At 44.5% G+C, this 15,365-nt stretch overlaps 1 protein-coding gene across 1 annotated transcript in view; it reads left to right on the forward strand.

Annotated features, from left to right (window-relative positions):
• Nucleotides 1–15,365, forward strand: part of OLFML3 (olfactomedin like 3) — a 155,680-nt gene that overhangs the window by 119,373 nt on the left and 20,942 nt on the right. The gene's annotated exons all lie outside the window — the stretch shown is intronic.

Raw genomic sequence — 15,365 nt, forward strand, 5'->3', positions numbered from 1 at the left:
GGCAGTCCTTTCTCCTCAGCTACGTCTATTGCTCCAATCACCTGAAATGTGAGCTCGTTTAACTGACGGCCAGGTTATGAATCCCCTCTGGTCTGCGTGAATTATGGTCTTGATCACCTTAGCCAGTCTAGAAGCTAATATTCCAGAAAATATTTTTAGATCTGAATTAAGGAGGGAGATAGGTCTGTATGATTCAGTCTTTTTCGGGTCTTTATTTGATTTTACTATCAAGGCAATAGTGGCTTCTGACCAAGAGGTTGGTTCTTATCAATGGTTTCGCAGTTTGGTGCAGGGCTCCGTCAACATGACGGAGTCTTGCACCAACCTGTTTTCTTTTTTTTTTATTAAAAAAGCAGGATTTTCTTTTTTAAATAAAAACGATATTGCCCCCCACGCCATGAGTGCATTTTGTTCTCTTTACTGTTCCTTACTGGCAGTGTTTGACTGGTGGTGTTGAATAGTAAAAGAAACACAGCTATATGTGGAGTAGTCACCGTTGTAGCCAAACCTATGGTCTGCCTGCATTTAAATTAGGTGGGTGGACCACTGAGTTTGTGCGGTGGGAACACTGTCAGTGTCCCTACTGAGTTCCCTCTCTACCAACATCTAAATCAGCCCCTTTGTCTAAAATGTGCAACAAATGGGCAAGAAAACGGGCGAAATCCTTAAAGGCTCCGAAAATAGTCTTGCAAGTTCTATCTCACCTCTAGCTACAGGGATCTTTTATAATGAATGTCACCAATGAAACCAACACAGAACTGATGTCTGCATCAAATGAGGAAATGTATCATTTCAGTGACAAATCACAGTTCAGTATTATAAAGTATCATATAGCCACCTATGTAATAATTCACATATAGCAAATTATAAGGTTACAATAGTGAATATATACAGACCTAATATGGATGGTGTATAGTTCCCTGATTTACAGTTCATTTGTGATGGGAATTTTAATATAATACTGACACAGATCACAACAGATGTATAGAAACATTAGGGGTGCTGGCCACTGGGCTCCTTCCTTAACATAACCTTTTTGAGCTGCCAGTTGCCTAAAGGCATTTGCAACCTGACAGTGTTGAATCTACATTCCACTCTACGGTACAACAGGCATCTTCTAGATTGGATATGGTGTTATTGACAACAGACATAATATATGCGCTTGGTGAGACTAGCTTGATCACTTGCCATTCCTTGTTCGGCTACAGTTGAAGCATGGTGGAATCACTTAGCACAGATGGTGCTTTAATAGTTCAGCTCCATTAGATACTCTATTCTCCTAGAAATGAAAGAACTGTCCTACTTTATTTTGATACTAACAGAGGCTCAGTGGCTGAAGAGGGGGCTGTGGAGTGAAATTTTTTCTCCAGGGACCCCCCTAGAAAAGTTTGTACCACTATCTCTAAATCGACTTCAGGTCTGCTAGCTTTTATCAAATCAGATTCACCACTGGACCCCTGTCCCTCCACAATATGCAGCTAGCTGTCAGCGAGATGTGCCCAGTCCTGACCGAAATATGCAATCTGTTGCTTGAAACCTCTGCAATCTCTCTTAAATGGAAAGGCAATGGTGGCACTCATCTTGAAACAACTTTAAGAGATCCATTTGCATATATTTCACTTTGCTACTGTCTTTTCCATCGAAGGTCCTGTTCAGAGCTCTCAATTCTCAACTGTCGGCCTACCTGGAAGAAAACAGCCTCTCAATCAGGTTTTAGACCACTTCGCAGCACACTTGACAGTAAAAGATGAGCCTAGGAAGCCTTGGATAGCTGCCAAGGTTTCAGACTGCTATGTGTGACATTTCCACAATGTCAGCGTAATTATGAGTGACATTTCAATGACTATGAGTTACTCTTTCACGCAATTAAAATCAAGCATTGAAGACGAGGAAAACAAATTAATATCAGAAATTACACCCATTTCAGCAATAAGAAAGTCTAGGATCTTAAAATTGCAGCAAAGCACCAGAAACGGAAGGACACTAACCAAAGAGACAAACTGCATGACGGCTCTTAATGACAGACATCCACTCCCCAACCTCCCCAAATACAACCAAGCTCTTAAGTCCATGGAAAAAGCTAAATATCAGGAATTATGCCCTTAAAATAATAATACCTCGCGTTGAAAGACTTTCAAGCTGCTGCAAAACCTCTGAATTGTAAAAACACAAACCTACTGTCCCTTTCCAAGAAGACGGTTACAGGAAGGGGATCCGAGAGGAGCCATTTTACAGTTCAGGCTAGCAACAGGGTTGTCTTTTAAAATTCCATGGAGATGGAAATTGCACACAGATAATCGATCAATCGTAGTAATTAAGAAATATATGTGAACTGTAAGTTGTAAAAGTGTGATTTTTAAGGGGCTATTTCTCCCTTTTCCGGTTTCATGCTGCTTTTCCAAAAAGGTATTTTTTTTGGCAGGCATTGACCACGTGAGCTGTGTGAATTAACCTTGCTGTCGCTGAAAGTAATTGTAATGGACCAGCAGCACTGGTGGCGTGCTAGCACAATTAATACCCTTTAGAGCACATTTTCAAGAAAAGATAACTCACTGAGGCCCACACTTACTTTCTAAGGCAATTCAAGGAGCGGTAATTTTACCGGTCGCACCTCGCCGCTGTCACAACAACTCTCACCACAGCAAACACCGGTCCGGGCAGGATTGTGAATATGGCTCAGCATCAGTGCTTTAAATGGGAAAAAATAAGTGCAGGTACTCATTAACATGAGCTAGCGGTGCAGTAAGTGGGCGGGGCCAAGGGCGGGGCTAAGGGCAAGACATGATCAGCCTTATTCATGAAAAACGGGATTTGCGAGTCTCAAATAGCGATAAAATGCGAACCGCTATTGAGAACTCGCAAATCTGAATTCATGAAGATTACCGGGAAAAAAAAGCGACTCGCACGCGGGCGCAAAATCCGTTAGCGACTAATGATAATCGCAGAATAATCGCTATTTCCGGCTACCTGCGTCGGGAATGCGACTCGCAATCACGTGCGTCGGGAATGCGACTCGCAATCACGTGCGTCGGGAATGCGACTCGCAATCACGTGCGTCGGGAATGCGAATCGCAATCACGCGCGATCGGGAAAACGGGAAGTCGCTTTTCGAGCACAGTGATGACATCACAACCAGGAAGCAGGCAGTTCCCACCCCCATTCACCACAGTGAGGCAGACCTCGAGGGAGCAATTTGGAAAGCAGCAGCTATTCTGGTGATTGCGAATTTGCTACTACTCTGCTGCCATGTCAGAGGAACCTGTTCCTGGCCCCAGCAACAGCACAGGGCGGAAGAGGAAGCTAAAGTTTTCAGAGCAGGAGCTCGAAAATTTGATAGAAGGGGTGGTGGCCAACCACGACAGACTCTTTGGGATAAACTCCAGGAAGGTCCCGGAGCAAGACAAAAGGAATAGCCTCCAGTGTGAACTCCGTGGGTGTGGCCGATAGGTCACTGGAGGAGCTCAAGAAACGTTTGTATGACCTCCGAGGTCGTGCCAAGGAGAGGGTGGCGGAGCGCCTTGGAGAGTCATCGGGCACTGGAGGTGGCGGACCTACAGTCCCTCCCAACACACCCTTGGAGGACCAGGTGGAGAACACCCTTGAGAGGGAGGCGTGCGTTGGCGTCACACTTCTGGACTCCTCCCGCCCCACCCCAGACACCCAAGGTAAGTGGCATGCGACTGCGACCCTGTCCCCTATGACCGTCCCTGACCAAATAGGCTCACATAATGTCCCTTAGTCATGCCTTTGTTGCGCATCAGGAAATGCCCTGAAGCATTGTGGGAGATGTAGTTTGTCCACAATGTAGTAGTACCACAATGCAGCCAGACAGGTTCCAAAGTACGCAAATCCACAGCCATCCAGGGAATGTCACCCAGCATGCATGTAACATCAGCACGTCTGACAGTCACATGCAACTAATGAGTATCCACTTACCCTCACAGGTGGCGCAGAAAGCAGCGACAGCGAAAGGCTGCAAATAGATGAGGAGGCACAGGAGGAGGATTTTCAACCGCAAACCCAGGCACCAGCCCCTGCCGCTGCAACAACACCAGCAGCCAGGCCCCCCACCGTTGTGGCCCCTGCATCTGGCGGACCACCCACAGCCAAAGCCAGGACCCCCACCGTTGTACCCCCTGCATCTGGCGGACCACCCACAGCCAAAGCCAGCCACGCCACTAATGTGCCTCCAGTCCCTGACGCACCAGCAACGCCTGCTGTGACACCACCTGCAGCTGGTGCTACGACATCTGGGCCTGCGACAGCGCCAACACAGCGGCCAGCCACAGTGACAGGCCAGCAGAGCAGGCGTGGGAGGTCTCGCCATCACACCACTGCTGCAATCAGCAGGAGGGGCAATGGACAGAGACATGCCTGTTTGAGCGTCGAAAGACGCATGTTGAGGATCCATCAGCGCCAGTCACAGCAGCAAGGTGCCATTCAGCTCCAGCTACACAAGATTGGGCGCAATGTGGCCGGAGTGGTAGACCGCATGGACCGCATGACGGCGGCCATGGGCCGCATGACTGCAGCCATGGAGGCCAACACTGCTGCGATGATTAAGCAGCGCAGTGCAGCCAGCCGGCGCCACCACCAGCTCATGAGCCGGCTGTCCTCCTACAGCAGGTCCAATTATGTGGCTGCAAATGCCACCTCACAGTTGTCGCGGCGGTCACTTACACAGCAGCACCAACTTGTACAGTGCTGTGAGGACATCACCAGGGTCCTGGAGCACCTCACCACGGCGGTTACGGCACTACACCCTCCTGCTCTACCTGCCACTGTAGGGGGTGACGATGGCAGTGAGGGGGCTTCCAGCATCAGCAGCCAATCTGCCACACTAGTCCCGCCACTTAGGCGCAGCACCAGGGCAACGCCAGGTACAGGTGCCCCGGAAGAGGAAGAGCCTCAGAGGCGCTTGGGCATAACGCGCAGGAGGCGCAATTGACTCTTTCAGACAATCACTGGCACAGGCTGACTATAAGCCTGCCCTGTCCTTTGACACTGCAGTATGAAGGAATACTGTTAGTAGTAAATAGTTGTACTGATTACCTTTTTTTTGTGAATGAAACAAATATATTTATTTTGCAGCACACATAAGCGTTGTGTAATCATTACATTTTGCATGCAATTGTGATTTGTGGGGTGAGGGAAGAGGGTGGGCTAGAAATTGTTCTCTGTGATGTGGTTGCGACGTCTGTGGCCTTCAGCTGGGTTCTCCCCGCGTGCATGGTGCGCATGTGCTGGTGGCCGGTCGTCCCCTTCTGATTCACTGCCTGAGATGTCAACAGGTATCCGGCGCTTGGTTGCAATGTTATGAAGCATTGCACAGACAGCCACAATGCGGCAGCGCCCAGCAGGACTGTAATACATGGCCCCACCTGTCTTGTGCAGTATACGGAACCTGCTCTTGAGCAGGCCAAATGTCCTTTCTATACAGTTCCTTGTCCGGATGTGCGCAACATTGTAGCGCCGTTGCTGAGGTGTGGCAGGGTTGAGGTAAGGGGTCAGGAGGTATTCCCGTAGGGCGTAGCCACTGTCACCTGAATGAGAGGAGCAGATGTTGATTGCCTGTGCAGCGCAGTTACTTCATAGCAATGTGACATTGTCGACAAAGTGTACTTACCAAGTAGGTGTCCTTCCCCAAACTCTCCCCAGAGCAGTCGTGTGTGGAGTCCGCTGTGCCTGAAGATAAAGGAGTCATGGGTACTCCCTGGGTACTGGGCGACAATGTCAGTGATGATGCTCTTGGCATTGCAGACCATCTGTATGTTGAGGGAGTGGTAGGACTTTCTTTTGCGGAACATATACTCCGTGGCAGCTGGTGGGCAGATGGCGACGTGGGTACAGTCTATGCAGCCGAGGACATGGGGAAAATGGGCTACATTGTAAAATTGTAGTTTTGTCAAGTCCAATTCCTGTTGGCTCGTGGGTAACGTGATGTGACGGTGGAGCTGGGTGAGCATGGCGTCAACGAAAGTGTGGAGGCAGCGTGACATGGTGGGCTGGGATATCCCCCCAGCAGCCGCTACTATGCCCTGGAAACTCCCGGAGGCCAGGAGGTGCAGGCTACACAATACCTGCACATGTGTAGGCACCGAATTGTTTCGCCTTGTTGGGTGCTGCATGAGGGGGTCAAGTTCATGTATCAGCCAGATGATCATTTCCCCATTCAGCCTGTATTTAGCAAATATCTGTTCTCTGGTTTGGCCCAGCAAGGTGACCCGCTGCCGGTAAATCCTTTCCTGCCTCATGCGTCTCCTCCGTGCTGCTCGCTGTAGCCTTCGCCGCCTCACCACCATGTACATTCCTGGCATTGTGGAAAGCCTAATGCTGCTGCTGAATGTCCTTATGTGTGATTGGTCAGGCCTGAACCTGTTGGTGATTGGCCAACGGTTTTTCAAATTTTACTTATTCATGGCTTTTATGGTTACCACCTGCTTTGAGTTGTCCTTAATTTGCGCCGCGCAAACTGCGATTTTGGGTTTTTTCGCAATTGTAGATTTTTCATGAATGCCGATTGAGAATATATTGCGTTTCGCTATTTATTTCGCAGATTCCGTGGTTGGTCGCTATTTCCGTATCGCTAATGCTCGACTACCGGGAATCTGCGACTATTATAGCGTAATCGCTATTATGTGTTAGCGTATTCGCTATTATGTGTTAGCGAATTCGCTATTTTGTTCTTGAATGCCAATTCCGTAAATTGCACCCGCAATTGCATTTTCGCTGCGATTGCGGGCGCTATTTAGCTTCATGAATCAGGCTGGATGATATTTAACGACTTCTATAACAGTTGCACCACACAACAAAACACATGATAAACGTGTGTATATAAACAAAGCAGGTTAATATTACACAAAATGAAAGAGAAATGCGATAATATGTTAACATTTCCTTTTTTTGCAATAGTTACACCTTCTTAATGCCATACTGTTAAATGCTGTTGTTTGGCACAATACTATATATTTTTGAGCATGTGAGTAGGAAGAAAATGAAAATACCTCCACTACGAACCAAAGCTCTTATGGCACCAAGCAAATGAAGCAAATCATCATGACCCTCCCCAGAAGATATATTTTGTCTCTTCCATCGATCTATCCATTCATCCTACCATTTACCTGCTGATGTCCACCATTTACCCTTTACATTCTGTCGACTATTCAGTTTGTGATCCATCATTCAGTTTTTCACCATTCTGTCTGTCCACCCTTCATATCAAACATATCCATCCATCTTTAAACCTATCCATTCATCCTTTCACTTATTCATCTCTTTATCCACCCTTTCACTCATCCATCAATCCTTTCTCTCATCTATCCATCCACCCTCTCATTCCATCCACCCTTTCATTCCATCCACCCTTTCACTCAATCCCTCCTTTCATTCATCCATCATTCACCTTTTCATCCATCCCCCCTCACTTTCATTCACCCATCCAATCTTTGACTTATCCACCTATATCCACCTTTTTATCCAATCATCCATCCTCTTTCACCCATCCATTCACTCATCCATCCATCCATTCATACATCCACCCTTGCTCACTCATCTATCCACTCACTCACTCACTCACCCACCAACCCTCCCTACTACAATATTTATGAACCTTTGTCACCGAGCAGACATGTACACACAAAGTGCCACACATTTTCCTTACAAAAAACAAGCATACAAATGCAGGCAAATACACACAAAAAATCAGACACACTAAAGACTATGGTATATTAAAAGCCATGTCATACTCTTCATCGTGGCTTTTTTTAATTTCCACTACCAGGGGACTGCCATGATTCCTATGTTTGTGCAAATGCAGAGGATAGTGTGAATGTGGTTGACAGCACAGGGCCTGAATGGACCCCGTAGCTGCCAAGGTTTCAGATTGCTATGTGTGACATTTTTTATTTTTTCATTGTAATTGTGAGTGCCATTTCAAAGACTATGAGTGACACTTTCTTTCTCGCTAGCAAAATTAAGCAAGTAAGACGAGGGAATCATATAAATATCAGAAAAAACATCCATTTGAGTATAGCTGCTAATGTTTCAGATTGCTTTTGTGTGACATTATTATAGCTTCAGTGGATTTACGAGAGTCAGGCAACAACTAGATGTGCAACATTTAGAGTGGCACTTTCTTGCGAGCATAATCATGGTATGAAGTCAATAGAAATAGACAAATATCAGTAATCACACTCATTTAAGCAACAAGGAAGTCAAACTTTGCAGTAGGTGCTTTTGAAGCTATTCAAATTCTTTAAAAAATCAGCACCCTCCACCCCAACCTCAGCTTCAGGTGTGGCCAAACCACATGTAACAAAGGGATCTCTGTGACAAAAGCAGCAACCCACCGAGCTATCCACATACAATCAGGTACAATACAATATGCTTTTTTTGAAGGAGGCATATTAACCATCTACGCCTCTTAAAGGTCAGAGTGAAAAGTGCCAGTGGAGAAAACTCTGACCTCTCTCCAGCAGGAACAATAATCACCTGACTTAGCAAGTCTAACTATGCTGAGAAAATAAAGGGTGCTGCTTCGTAGTGTCACTGTCAAGCAGGGATGTTAAACGCTTGGCACTACTAATACATCTAATGAATACAGAAATACCTAGGAGTCAGAATAAAAGGCTCTCATCACAAACAACTACTGACGTGACACAAAAGAGGGGTGTGAGCTGGATTAATCAGTGACTACACATGATACTATATCAACATATTCACATGAGGCACATACTCAGGGTGAGAATTTTCCCATCAGTTGTCTATCTGTACCGCCACTTTTACATCATGTGGGTTCTCCTTACCCAGGAGTTGTAGGGCGAACACATTCACACAAGTGGTAAGAGTAAGAAGACCCTTGTTTTTTTTACCAGTGAACGGTATGGATGTAATATGACAACTAAAAAAAGCAGTGCAAGTGAGTAAGTGAGTGGTGAGAAGATAAAATTAGGTGAAACTGAGTAGAAGTAAAGACTTTAATGTTTTCTCTCAGCGCCCCAATATTAAAAAGTGAAATAACAGATTTAACAAAATCTCTGTTCAGCAAGTGGTCGACATGTTTCTGCATATAAGGAACATTACCTATGCATTCATCGGGACCTAGTTGTTGCTACTGCTGTAAAATGAGTGAGGAAAAGTAAAAAGGAATAATATCACCTGATTGTCAGGTACAGATGCTCCACCACAATCTATAAAAGAATAATCACATCAACAGAACATGAAGGTGACAAGAGACAAGCACATTTTTGAAAATACACTCTTTTAGTAGTGTTATTTTTGTGATCATGTCAATTTTTATTTATTAGACACGTATTCACTCACCCGATTTGTGTGGGGATCGCGCCTCACCTCACCTGGCTGCAGCTCAGGTAAATGAGGAGCACCGCTCTGTTTGTGAAAAACACATATAAACATAAGCATTACACCGTTTCTCCCATCAAGGGAAAGAGTCTAATCTTCAGACCAAATTAACAAGAAGTGTCTGATTGTACCTCACGATCCTTCGCACCATTAGAAATACTGTATTTATTGCCCAAATACATTATTAATGTCTTATCTCAAAATGGTACTCAGATATTAAATGTCTTGTGTGCCCTCTCAGTATCTTATCTCCAAATGGTACTACGATGTTAAATATCTAATGTCGATGGCGTGTCACTAGGGGATTTCTATCAGACTGAACCTGTCAGCGAAGAAAATTATTTGGCACGATAAATCCACAACACGCAGCCTCTGTACTTCGGCTCACCAAATAAGCCAAAACGCATAGCTCTGTTCCGAAGTGCTGCCATACTCGAGCACCTCATAATAGTATTCTGTCTAACACTGCCTCTCAACAGGGGAAATGACTGTATGTTGACAAATAATACGCTCGATAAATCAGAGACAAGCCACCTATATATTTAGGCTTGCCAGTCACACTGAATAGTATAGCTCCGTGCGAAAGTGCGAAAGTGCTCCCTTCCCCGAGCCCATCACGTGTTAGACTTCGCATTAGGCTGAAGTGAAAAGCACCTCTAGACGGAACATTATCCCGCTTACCTTTCCGTCGGTGTCTCCGGGCGTTCCTCTGCGCTAAACTTGGGGAGGCACCGACCGGAAAGTGCGCAGTCTATTTGTTTAACACAAATGCATCACGTGATTACGACACATCTCACGTGTCACGCCCCTTGATTACATCACAGCGTAACACACGGAATCTCGGTTAGTGTAGTTTCGATTCCGTTTTGTATGCAAAACATTACGAGGGACTCGTAGGGGGTCAGAAACATAAAGCATTTCTAAATGCAATTGCAATAATCCAAATTTCGAATTTAAAGTAGTCTAAGGATAGCTGCGAAAAACGGATTTACCATTATGTGTAATCTATTAGTTTGTCTTAAATGCATCAAGTGATTGCGACACCTCTCACGTGTCGCACCCTTAGATTGCATTAGGTACATACACACGGAAACCTAGTTAGTATAGTTGCGATTCCGTTTCTTGATGTGTGTTAAACCATTTTCACTACGCAGATTATTGCCACATATTACAATAGTCTGATGCAGATCTGGTACCAAAGGGGTCTCTTTATGCCATCACAATAATGCGATATAGTTAAAAAACTTTTTAATAGACTTTTTAATAGCTGAACATAACTGGCCTGTGTTTTATTGAACAAACCTTCCCAGGGTGAATCATGGTTATAAATATGACGGTTGATTAGTATCATTAGCAACAGGGAAGAAAAACCAAAGTATGGTAATTTGTTTTACAAAACCATGTCCGTCAAATTTATATGTCGCTGCATCATAACGACATCCAAGGTATGGGTTCATTTAGGCCCTCCTTATCGCTATTAAGCTTATAGACCCATTTCTGTTCCTTTTTGAACAGAAATTTGCTTACATCAGGGCAATGGTCTGGAATAGTTGGCTGTTCCAATATCGTCCAAGTGAAATCGTTAGGACCATGTCCCACTTCCAGGAAGTGGGCAGTTAGATGCGTCGCTTGTTTGCGACATCGGACTGTACTTTTGTGTACACAAATGCGTGTTCGTGTTTTCCTTGTCGTCATGCCCACATATCTTTTCGGGCATGGACAGGTAATCAGATAGATCGTGTTCTCACTGTTGCAATTTGTGAATTTCAACTGTTGCCATGGTCGACCCGTCCCTATGTATACCTCCGTAGACTTAATTGTCTGGGGACAGACAGAACAGTTTCCACAGAGATGGTGACCATGTACAGGTGGAAGATCCCATAGGGTACCCACTTGTCTCGTCATTTTGTTTCTAGGTCTTGTATGTACCAGCTGATCTTTTATGTTTTGACCTCTCTTAAATGCAAAGAGGGGTGGGGGTAATGTATCCCCGCTGGTGTTGAGAATAGACCACCGTTTTTTATGATCTTCTGCACCTGATTTGATTTCGTGTGAAAAGTATTCACAAAAGTCATCCTGCTTGATTTCTCTTTGGGGACAGTTACGTCCAAAAGGGCCACACGGTTGTTATTAGAAGCCCTTCTCTTGGATTGACGTATGATTTTATTAGGATAATTCTTCTCCCTCAGTTGTTCTGACAGTTTGGCTGAATGGACTTCAAATGCCTCTTTAGTGGTACAGTTCCTTTTCAGCCTAAGAAACTGTCCAAAGGGCAAATTATTTCTCAGTGCTCTTGGGTGGCAGCTCTCATAATTAATGAGCGCATTCCTTGCCATAGGCTTTCTATACAATTCAGAGTTTAGGCCTTCTGCAGTAGCCAGTATCATAAGGTCTAGAAAAGGTAAGTTAGTTTTGCTAAATTCGATTGTAAATTTCAAGTAGATATTACAAGAATTCAGCCATTGGTGAAAGTCGGTAAGGTCTGATTCCGAACCTCTCCACACCACAAAGGGGTGGGGGTAATGTATCCCCGCTGGTGTTGAGAATAGACCACCGTTTTGTATGATCTTCTGCACCTGATTTGATTTCGTGTGAAAAGTATTCACAAAAGTCATCCTGCTTGATTTCTCTTTGGGGACAGTTACGTCCAAAAGGGCCACACGGTTGTTATTAGAAGCCCTTCTCTTGGATTGACGTATGATTTTATTAGGATAATTCTTCTCCCTCAGTTGTTCTGACAGTTTGGCTGAATGGACTTCAAATGCCTCTTTAGTGGTACAGTTCCTTTTCAGCCTAAGAAACTGTCCAAAGGGCAAATTATTTCTCAGTGCTCTTGGGTGGCAGCTCTCATAATTAATGAGCGCATTCCTTGCCATAGGCTTTCTATACAATTCAGAGTTTAGGCCTTCTGCAGTAGCCAGTATCATAAGGTCTAGAAAAGGTAAGTTAGTTTTGCTAAATTCGATTGTAAATTTCAAGTAGATATTACAAGAATTCAGCCATTGGTGAAAGTCGGTAAGGTCTGATTCCGAACCTCTCCACACCACAAAGGGGTGGGGGTAATGTATCCCCGCTGGTGTTGAGAATAGACCACCGTTTTGTATAATCTTCTGCACCTGATTTGATTTCGTGTGAAAAGTATTCACAAAAGTCATCCTGCTTGATTTCTCTTTGGGGACAGTTACGTCCAAAAGGGCCTCACGGTTGTTATTAGAAGCCCTTTTCTTGGATTGACGTATGATTTTATTAGGATAATTCTTCTCCCTCAGTTGTTCTGACAGTTTGGCTGAATGGACTTCAAATGCCTCTTTAGTGGTACAGTTCCTTTTCAGCCTAAGAAACTGTCCAAAGGGCAAATTATTTCTCAGTGCTCTTGGGTGGCAGCTCTCATAATTAATGAGCGCATTCCTTGCCATAGGCTTTCTATACAATTCAGAGTTTAGGCCTTCTGCAGTAGCCAGTATCATAAGGTCTAGAAAAGGTAAGTTAGTTTTGCTAAATTCGATTGTAAATTTCAAGTAGATATTACAAGAATTCAGCCATTGGTGAAAGTCGGTAAGGTCTGATTCCGAACCTCTCCACACCACAAAGGGGTGGGGGTAATGTATCCCCGCTGGTGTTGAGAATAGACCACCGTTTTGTATGATCTTCTGCACCTGATTTGATTTCGTGTGAAAAGTATTCACAAAAGTCATCCTGCTTGATTTCTCTTTGGGGACAGTTACGTCCAAAAGGGCCTCACGGTTGTTATTAGAAGCCCTTTTCTTGGATTGATGTATGATTTTATTAGGATAATTCTTCTCCCTCAGTTGTTCTGACAGTTTGGCTGAATGGACTTCAAATGCCTCTTTAGTGGTACAGTTCCTTTTCAGTCTAAGAAACTGTCCAAAGGGCAAATTATTTCTCAGTGCTCTTGGGTGGCAGCTCTCATAATTAATGAGCGCATTCCTTGCCATAGGCTTTCTATACAATTCAGAGTTTAGGCCTTCTGCAGTAGCCAGTATCAGAAGGTCTAGAAAAGGTAAGTTAGTTTTGCTAAATTCGATTGTAAATTTCAAGTAGATATTACGAGAATTCAGCCATTGGTGAAAGTCGGTAAGGTCTGATTCCGAACCTCTCCACACCACAAAGATGTCATCTATGTATCGCTTCCAAATTCGGAGCGATACATAGTAAGGGTTGGTGGGGTTGAGCACATGTGTCTGTTCAAATACATGAACATAAAGATTCGCTAAACTAGGAGCGAAGACACTACCCATGCTCGTGCCAGATGTTTGCAGATAGGTAGTGTCCTCGAATTTGAAATAATTTTCTTTCATTGTTAGTTCAGCTAAGTCCATGATGAAAGGGACAGGTGTTCGAGATTCGAGGTCCCTGGCTCATAGAATCGTATCAATGACCTCTAGAGTCTCTGTTTGGGGAATAGATGTATAAAGCGATTCCACATCAAATGAGACAAGGAGGTCCGTTGTGATGTCAAAATCAATGTCTGGAAGCAGCCGAAGGATGTCTTTTGTGCCCTTTAAGTACATGGGCATCTCTCTCACTATTGGGTTCAAGAAATGATCCACGAATGTAGATAAGGGTTCCAGAACTGAACCAATACCTGAAATTATTGGTCTCCCTGGGGGGGTCTCTGTTGTTTGTGGACCTTTGGGAGACAATAAAAGTAAGGAATAGATGGATGGGAAGTGCATAGATACTGGCCTTCCTGAGCAGTAATCCATCCTTCTGATGTGGCCTCTTCAACTAATTGGCAGATCTTATTTTTCAATTTAACTGTAGGGTCTTCTTTTAGGGGAAGGTATGATTTACGATCTTTCAATTGCCTTAAACATTCTGTTCTATAAGCTTCTGTGTCTATGACTACAATAGCACCGCCTTTATCCGCGGGCTTTATTGTAATTAAGTCATTAGATGTTAAAGAACGTAAGGCTAGTTTTTCTTTATTTGGTAAATTCACATAAGGACTTGAAGTTTTGGTCTTGAAAAGTGTATTCATGTCATTTTCAACAGCCTCCTCAAACGCCTGGACTCTCGCTGGTAACCCCATGATTGGAGGATTAAACGTTGATGGGTTTTTTAAACCAGTGTTCACATCTGGTTGTACCAAATTGGTAGAGTCTTGTTTCGCAAAAAAATAATGAAGCCTAACTTTCCTGAAAAGTTTGGCTAATTCCACTTGTGCAGTGAAATGATCACCCTGGTTTGTGGCTACAAAACCCAACCCTCAGTTTAGTAGGGTCTCTTCATCACTTGATAAAGAATGGGAACTAAGGTTGATCACGAGGCTGGCTGATTTGTCATGCTGCTCGTCCCTGCATTCTCCCGTGGTATGCTTTTGCCGTTCCTCATGTCCATTGTAGGTTGCTGTACCGGTGTCGTCCAGCGGACCTGAGGGCCCTGCCCTTGTCTTCTCCTGCCTCTGTTCGTCCTGGGGCCAAACCCTAAAAAAGGCGGCACTCCCTGGGCTTGTTGCATCTGATTGGGGAAGAAAGGAGGGCCCATTTGGGGAGGAAAGTTCAGACCATACATCCATGGGTTTGGCTGCCAAAATGGTTGGAAAGAGTTAGGATTGAAAGAGTTTCCTCTCCGTCCGTACATATGCCACCTCGAGCTCCGATGGAAATTCAAGTGATTCTGATACTTCACAATATAACAATGGCTCGGGCACACAAAGAGGACGTGGCAACAGAAGAAGGACGGAGAGGAAACTCTTTCAATCCTAACTCTTTCCAACCATTTTGGCAGCCAAACCCATGGATGTACGGTCCGAACTTTCCTCCCCAAATGGGCCCTCCTTTCTTCCCCAATCAGATGCAACAAGCCCAAGGAGTGCCGCCTTTTTTAGGGTTTGGCCCCAGGACGAACAGAGGCAGGAGAAGACAAGGGCAGGACAAACTAATAGATTACACATAATGGTAAATTCGTTTTTCGCAGCTATCCTTAGACTACTTTAAATTCGAAATTTGGATTATTGCAATTGCATTTAGAAATGCTTTATG

The sequence above is a fragment of the Lissotriton helveticus genome, chromosome 5_1 (genome assembly GCF_964261635.1).
Source record: "Lissotriton helveticus chromosome 5_1, aLisHel1.1, whole genome shotgun sequence".
Classification (NCBI taxonomy): domain Eukaryota; kingdom Metazoa; phylum Chordata; class Amphibia; order Caudata; family Salamandridae; genus Lissotriton; species Lissotriton helveticus.